The sequence below is a fragment of the Glycine max genome, chromosome 18, assembly GCF_000004515.6.
Source record: "Glycine max cultivar Williams 82 chromosome 18, Glycine_max_v4.0, whole genome shotgun sequence".
Classification (NCBI taxonomy): Eukaryota; Viridiplantae; Streptophyta; class Magnoliopsida; order Fabales; family Fabaceae; genus Glycine; species Glycine max.
This window is the reverse complement of record NC_038254.2, coordinates 54829874-54839379: the sequence shown is the minus strand read 5'-3', so window position 1 is coordinate 54839379 and position 9506 is coordinate 54829874.

Genomic DNA, 9506 nt, shown 5'->3' with positions numbered 1-9506 from the left:
ACTTTTTAAATGCCATTTTGTTTCATTTTTCAAATATTAAAATACATTGTGTCAGTCAGATTGACACTAATTTAAGGGTAGTGTCATTTGTCGACACTACATTGGGTATTTTTGTTAGCATCAGTTGACATTACGTAGAGTTAACTTCTAAGAAATGGACACAAATTTGGTCATTTATTCCAATTGAAAGCCAAAATATATTTAGCATCGATTTTGTTGAAATGTATATATATTATGAGTGAATTTTTTATAACTTTAATTTAATACATGAATGGACTGCTTTATTTTAAAGCTAATATGTTGGTTGGTAAAACTGTTAAAAATAGTCTAATATATATTAATAGAAGAGAAAAATAGGTTAATTTGATCCTTCTCAACGGACTAAACAAAATCAACAAATCAGTGATCCATATTAAAATTAATTAGGTTAAGTAAGCTGGGATCGTATCATATTTTGATCCATTAGGCTCAATTGGACTAGAAAACATATTTTCATAACAATATTATTTGTATATTTTCATAAATTTATTCAATAAATTTTAATCAATCAAAATATCATTTCAAATTGAGTAATGTTTTCTTACATAGTAAGTTTTAGCTTGTCAGACCGAATCGGATTGGAAATACAGTTGACTATAGTTATATTGGTTGGAGTTATATATTTGTACAAATTGACTCCTAATTTTAATCAGTATTATTTGAATTGAGTATTGTTTTCTTATGTAGTAAATAGGCAATAGAATATATTTATGCAGAAGAAATCACTGCCGCCCCTCTCCCTGTCCATTTTTCTTTATTAAAAAAAACTTATCTCGTCGGTTTATTTTTGTAAAAAAAAATGGGTAGAGTTACATAAGATTATAAGATATATATCAAAGCTACATGTGATTACAAAATAAGACTGATTGTAAATAATATGCTAACTGATTCATGGGCTTGTAATTTTATGAAATTTAATATGGCAAATGTGTATTGATATATGTGAGGTCGTTGACTGGTTGTGATAAGTTGTTTATTAATCACGTTGTTAGGATGTAATCATCTAAAGAACATATGAAATACAAAAAAAAAAAATGTACATCTTGTACGGACGATTTGGCCTCAGAGAAATAATACAGTATTATTTTTTAAAGATGAGCAGATAGATATTATTATTGTCACTAACCTTGTAAGGTTAGATAGAGTGACCCTTAAACTCCTAGAGTTTAGTTTGAGTTTAGTTTGTTTGAAACATTATTTATTTATTATGATGATGATTCCATCATATATTTTAAGTTCAAATTTATTTATTATTGAAGTCACACCATATGAATTATGGCATGCATAGTGATGCCACAGGAGCTGAATTCATATATTATACATCTTTTGTTTTCTTCTAATGCTGAATTGGTCAATAATAAATAATAATCGACTAATAGTATTAAGAAAGATTGAAAGATAACGATCAAGTTACTTTACTTCATTTAAGATTTTTTTCAAAGTAGTTATTTATTATTTTTGTTGAATAAAGTATATTCAAAATCACGGAATGTATGTATAGTATAGTCCTATCGGGTGACTAAATGTCCACACTCCACACTATGACTAAAATGTTTCAAAATTTATGTCTTTGCAACATGTTGTAGTAATTATATAGTTCATGATCTTCCACACGTTTCTAGTGTTGCGCACCCGGCAATAAGACTAATTCAAACCAGATAAATGAATAAAATTTTCTTATATACAAATACATTAAGAAAAGAAAGCGAAAGTGAATAATGTAAAAAGGAAAGAAAGGAAAAAAAATAAAAAGCGAAATAATTTTCTAAGTTGTTTGGTGGAGAAGAAAATGAAAAGAAAAAAGAAAAAAATATTTCTTCTTATTTAGTAATATGAAAAAAGAAAAATAAAATAAAATAACATATACATATCTAATGACATAAATACATTAAATGAACAATAAAAAATGCTATATATATATATATATATATATATATATATATATAACTTCCTTTTTTTAGGTTAAATATATATGTCACTTTTGACTTATTATGTTTTAGTATTTTTTTTCACTTTATTACATTAAATTTTAAAAGTTTCATGTTAATCTTTTATGTTTTTAAAAGTTTTATTTTGATCTTTTATATTTTAAAAATTTTATGTTATCCTTTGTATTTTTCAAAGTTTTATTTTGATCTTTTCTTTCAATTTTTGTTAACAAACGTTATATGTATTTTGTTAATTTTTAAATAATTAATTTAAAATAATAAGATTAAAAATTGAAATAAGACCCAAAAATACTACTGTGACATTAGATCTAAACCTTCACACCCCTGTTGGGACCTAACATTTATTATCTATATTTATGTTGGATCACAATGTAATTATGAGATGACATAATGATATTGTTTGATGGATCAATATTGTGAATTTGATTTGTTTGTTGATGATGGTTGATGATTGTAGATTAGACGGTAATTGTATTATTTATGTTGTGATGATTATGAATTTATAAAAAAAAAAAAAAAAGATGACGAAAGTAAAAAAAATAAGTGGTTAAATGCATTTAAAAAAAATAGTAATTTTTAGTCGTTATTATTTTAAATTAATTATTTTAAAACTTAAAGTTAACCACATACTAACATTTATTAATGGAAATTAAATGAAATGACCAAAATGAAATTTAAAAAATATAAAGGATTAAAATAAAAATTTTAAAATTTAATGTACTAAAATAAAAATTTTAAAAATATAAAAAATTAAATGAAAATTTTAAAATTTAATGTACCAAAATAAAATAACATTAAAACATAATAAACCAAAAAAGTGATATTTAATTTTTTTTTATTCTGCTTTTACTTTTGGAGGAAAGATAAAAATAGCATACAACCAACTTGCTATAAAATCCTTTCTTCCTTTATTTGTTTCAACCATTGGACTTAAAATTTGAAAATTTTATTCCCTTTCTCAATTTATTCTCCACTTTCTTGCGTACCAAAACAAATCTAAAGCATAATAACATTTTATCATGATGCTTCTACTCATTAATCACTAGTACCAAACTCTTTTATAAGAAAAATATTATTCTATATTTCATTATCAACGAATAGCAATATCGTAAAAAGAACCCGTCAATGATGAAGAAAATTGAGTATTTTAACTCCAGAAACACAGACAACACATACAACATAAAGCCTGACTTTTGAAGAATGATATCACCGGTGTATTTAGCTATCCATTAGTTTATGATACAGGGTAAATTACTATCTATCTATCTATCATATATTTTTTTTCGAAAGATATATATTATACTTAAATATCGTTACAGTGAAATAAGATATATAATACAGTTTAATGATATGTGAGTAAAATTACAAAAAGATAAAATACAGTTAACCTTATAATATAACATCTAAAATTACCCAACCAATAGTATCACTTGTATATAAATCTAGGCTAGCGCTAAAATTCTCATGGCATTCCTTTACTTTAAAATAAAGTAGCTTTCTAATTACTAAATTATCATGTTAAAAAAATGTTTCTTGTATGTATCTCTTTGGGAATATGTATAAGAAGCACATTAATTCACATTTGGGGAAACGTGACAAAATTAAAATATAGATTACAAAAAGAGTCAACTATAAATAGATACTAAAAATAATATAATGTTACTTGTAGGTTCATGTTAACTTCTTCCGTACAACAAAACATTTAGCACTCAAATTATTATTAGGGCTCATTTGACTTAATAGTCGATTTGAATTAGTTGATCATGATAGTAATTAGTAGGGAATGAGTATAAGGGATGAGTTTATATTTATTTTTATTTAGACTATTTTTTTTATTAAGCTATTTATTTGGACTCGAATCTCAACTAATTAGGAGTTGAAATATATAGGACGGAATCATGCCAACCAGACCTTTTAACACAATATATCAATGTTATCTATAGATAAGTTGTAAATTAAAAGAAGTATAAAAGTTAAATTAAGATATATTTTTAACATATATTTTAAAATAAATAACATCATTATAAATGTAATATCATGTCATACGATGTTAAATAAAATACTTTTATGATTAATATACAATTATTAAAAAAAAATTATACTTTTTTAAAAGTATACAAGACGTTGAATCACGTGGGGACAACCCAACTCATAAATCCAACCTGGCCTAAAAATGCATCGAGTCTAATTTCAAATCCCAAACCACACCAAAATTAATTCCCGGTTAAGCCAGGTTAGGGGGATGGGCCAAGTCATGCTTACCCATAGTCATCGAGACAATCACTTTAGTTTATAGTTGATGGTTGAAATTCGACAATTGATAATTGATGACTAATAGTTGACAATTGATAATTAACCATCTACTGATATCTGACGATTAATATTCAACAATAGATATATAACAACTACTGATATCTTATAGCTGATTTTTAACAGCTAAAAGTCGCCAACTGATGGTCGATAGCACATAATAATCAATGACTAATAACAAATGCCCAATAATCTAACAACTAACCCAGTATTAGTGGGATTATAAGTTGGGATGAGTTAAATTTGAGCCGATGATTCAAGGGTTTAGAGAAAATCAAAGGAGAAAAACAATGTAACATGCCAAAGACACTTTCCTTATATATATATATATATATATATATATATATATATATATATATATATATATATATATATATATATATATATATATATATATATTGTGTTTTACCTTTTGCTTGATGTACTTGGGTTGAACAATTAATACTCGTTTTCCTATGAGTTGATTTTTTTAAACAAACTTCTTATATATATCCTTACCTACTTCTACGTAAGACACATGTTGCTCGAGCTTGATCATTTTAGAGGAGTTTATTCCTCTCAATTTGGTCTATTTTGAGCTAGTTAAAAGGGCATTATAAAGTTTATGAAACATGCTTGTTAAGCTTTTAATTCTTCAAACCTGTCAAATAATTTTTTTTCCACAAGTCAAATTAAGCTAGGTATGATGAAACTTGTAATTTTCCATAGTGGAGTAAGATGAAACACATCTCTTATTCAAATATCACTTGTTTATTATTAAAATCATATTAAACTTAATGCTAACTTTTTTGTCTTTTTTTTTATCAATGTTAATTATTAATTTTGGTTAGAATAGTAATGGAGGAGATTTCAATCCAACATCTTATCCCTTCAACTCATTTTTTCAACCACTAAATCGATCTTATAATTCTCTTATTTTGTCTTCTTGTGTTTATTGTTTATGCTCTAACCCTTAACAAATATATATCAGATAACCGTTAAATATAACTTATTTTTTATACTAAAAATATAATGGAAATATCCTTAAAAATGATTATTTAGCCGTTATTCATACTTAATTGTTAAGAATTGATAGTTTTTCTATTCATGACTTGCACATAAAAAGGAGAGATTAAAAGCCTAAAAGATGAAGAAAATAACAAAAAATTTTAAAAAAGAAAGGTTCAACCCAAGACGCGCTAAGCGCATATCTTGCACTCAGCACGAATACAAGCATCATCGCTAAGTGCGATGAGGAGGCGCACTAAGCGCGAAAACACGTATTGGTGCTAAGCAAGAGGATGCGTGCTAAGCGCAAATATAGGTATATGCGCTAAGCGAGGCTTAGTGCAAGTACACAGACCCAAGTTCATTCCAGCAACTATAAAAAAAGAGTCAAGACAAGGAAAAAAGACACACCGAGTCTCATAGCACTCTCACCCAAAACCTAAGAACTTTTCCTTAAGAGAATTCTTCCTTCTCTTATGCTATTTTCCATTCCATTTTTCCATCCTTTCTCATCTATCAGTTTCTATACATGCTTTTTAGTGTAAGGTTCCTTATAGTTATGAGAGGTTAAATCCTTAGTTAAGATCTGACAGGTCCTTTATTTTCTATTCTCTTTTTCGATTCTTTCTCCTCTACCAATTTCTATACCCGCTTTCTAAATGTTGTCTAACTATCCAATAATAAGATTAATTATAAATGACTTTCGTACGCAGACCACTGCATATAATGATCAGAAAGGAGGGCAGGGAACCATTGGTAAAAAAACAAAAATCACAACTTCTTCTCATAAATGTGTCACTTTTGAAAGTCATTTTTTAAATTTTTTGCAAATAAACAATTAAGTTGCATGACTTCTTCTTCCACAACGTTTCTCTAAGATGTCCATGTCCTTCACCATGTGTGATCATAGGTAGGGTTCTTAGATCCGCATGCATTAGCAAATCATGCCAACGTAGCTTCCTTTTAGACAACCTACAACTTAACATAGTCTCATTAACCGTAAGTACTAATTAATTATAAATATTTTAGATTAAATATGTATTTATCCTTAAAAAGTTGATAAGGATTAAAAACAATAATTATATAAAAATAAAAAACATATCTAACTGAATTTTGTCACGTTTAATTGATCACATAACACTATTGATTAATAGAGTGTTATGTTTTCTTCACACATAAAAAAGTGTTATGTGAAAAAAATAATAATTGAGTACTAATTTTACACACATTAAATTAATGAGAAAAACTTTAAGTGATAAAGTTCTTACAAACTAAATGCTAATTTTGAACATTTTATAGGAAGAATAAAATATATCTAATATTTTTTACCATTATATCATATTTTACATTCACTTAATAATTAAAACATATGTTTTTCACTGCTAAGAAAACCATAATTTTTATGGCAAGCGTATGATGAAATTTAATAAAAAAATGTTTTGAAGATAATATTTCAAAGAATATGTTAACATCAAGTTTTTACAATTATGTAGCAATCTAACTACTCGGTCCCTATCTTAATATTAATATATCGCATTATATATATATAAAACAATACTATCACATGCATGATGCAAGCTAAATATTAGCCGTCCAACCAATAAAAAGCAACAAATCTTCCTCGTAGATATTTTTTTTCTCATGGAAGTCGTTGTCGCAAGACACGAATTAATCAAATTATTAAAATAAAAGAAAGTCACTACCCCGAGGTTTCTCAACTCACGACATATCCATTGTGTAAAAAAAACAAAAAACAAAAACTCGCGACATATCCATTGTGTAAAAAAAAACAAAAAACAAAAACTCGCGACATATCCTCACTATGATCGAGGATAAGAAAAGAGAGACGAGAGAGATAAAATAAAAACATTGTGAAGACAAATCGAAAAAGGTTTTTGGTATGGGATTCACACAGTTAAAATTGATCCTTAAATTGAAGTAGGGGGGCTCTTTTTTTTGTTTTAATTTTAAAAAAAACTTCATGATATAATGGAAAACATATTTTTAAGAAATAGAATAATTTTTAATTTTTTTTACGTTAGTATAATTTCTTTTATAAAATTTATTTTTTAACTTTTTCTTTGACTCGTCTAAATAAACTAAAGGTTAAATTATTTTTTCTAATACTCTAATTTATTTTTTAGTTTCTATTTAATGATATAATATTTTTAGTTCAATTAGATCTTTTAATTTTTAAAATCATATTAATTTGATCATGCCATCTAAATTAAAATAACACTATTAAGAAAAACATGTCATGTTGATATCATTTCACTAAATTTTCCTAACATGATTAGTTTAAGTGAGACGTAGGATCAAATTTTGAACATATTTTAAAAATTGGAAGATTTAATTGAACTTGAAAAAAAATAGAAGATCAAATCAAACCTTAAAAATTAATTAAAAGACCAAAAACTAATGTTTTAAACCTAAATTAAAAGAAATTCTTCACTTTTTTAATTTATCTAAAGAAATTATTCACTCATTTAAATAAAATTTATTTATTTTAATTATATTATTAATACAAAATATTCACTAACTTTATCAATTATTAATCTTTATAAAAAAAATTCAACTAATCATCATTAGTGTGATCTTTTATTCCAATTATGTTTTTTTTTTCAACAAAATTTGGATTCAACTTTAATTATTTAAAGGAACTGAATATAGTTACACTCAACAATCAATAACTTATTGAGAACAACATGTAATTTTTACTTTATTTTCCTTTTTGTATGTTCCTCTAAATATTTTTCGTTATATTATTTTTTTTTCTTATTCCATTCTATTCTTCTCCCAAACGTCATTTTTAAAAAAGTTAAGTCCCATCTCCAACGGCTTACTTGCTCTATTTATGAGTTAAAGACAAAATAACTATATTAATTTAGAAGTCATAGACTAAGATTTTAAACAAATAAATATAATACTTTTTAGAAGAAGAAGAAAAAAAAGCCGTATTAAATGATGGAACTCGCTGACATTTTAAATTTCCTATTTTTTTAAGTTTTAAAAATAAATAAAAATTCTAAATATTTTATTAAAAACAACATTTAATGATACAAATTAAAGGATAAATTATTAAACATATTATTTAATTTACTTATGTGGTATTAAGATATATTTATACATGTTTCTACTTTAAAATTATGTTTTCTAATTATTTTTTTAAGCAATGATATAAATAATAAATTTTAAGGTATGATATATATGTATATATTATGCTTTTAATAATTATTTTATATTTAATAAAATATATTTAATATATAAATACTACATTAATAGCATTAAATCTTATATTAATTGTTAAACTCAAGTCTATTTTATTAAGGATAGAAATTAATACATTAATATGTAGGTTTAAGTCAATTTCATTATATATATATATATATATATATATATATATATATATATATATATATATATATAAATAAAAGAAGAGATCAAATTACATCAATATAATTTTGACAACTATTATATAATTTTATAAATTTTAACTGAATGATATTTTCTTAAAACTCACTCTTGAATTGAAAGTTTATTTTGCATAGATGACATATACTCAAAATTCATATTAATGAAAAATTATTTGTTAATTCATTCATATAAATTAAAATTAATTAAAATTAATGTAATATAAATATTTTAAAATATAATAAAATATAGATTATTTAATTACTTTATTATTGTTGTTTAATTTTGACAATTTTAACACAGACAATATTGATAATATATAAATATAATTTATTGTTGGATTAATAAAAATCATATTTTATATTAATTATAAGTTATAAAATTGATATAATACTTATTAAAGTTATATCAATGTAATTTGATCCCTTATATATACATATAGGTATAGATATAGATATAAATTATATTTAAAGAAAAATATTGATATTATGTATATTTATGATCTTTGATAAAAATTAATTACTATTTAAGCTATTTCGTACCAATTTCATGCTTTGAAAAAAAAAAAGATGGTAGAGAAGCTACCATCAATACTGACCAAGGGAGCCTTGGTTTCGTCTCCTTCGAAGATATTGAGTGCGTGACATTCTTGAGTTTCCAAGCCTCTTCATGCAGCTTTACATTGAAACTTTAAATTTATGAAAAAAGAGATTACATTGATTGTGTAATGAATTTTTACTTTTACATCTAATCACAAACTTTAATTATGCTATTTTTTATTTTAACCGTGTAAATATTTTAAAAATCATG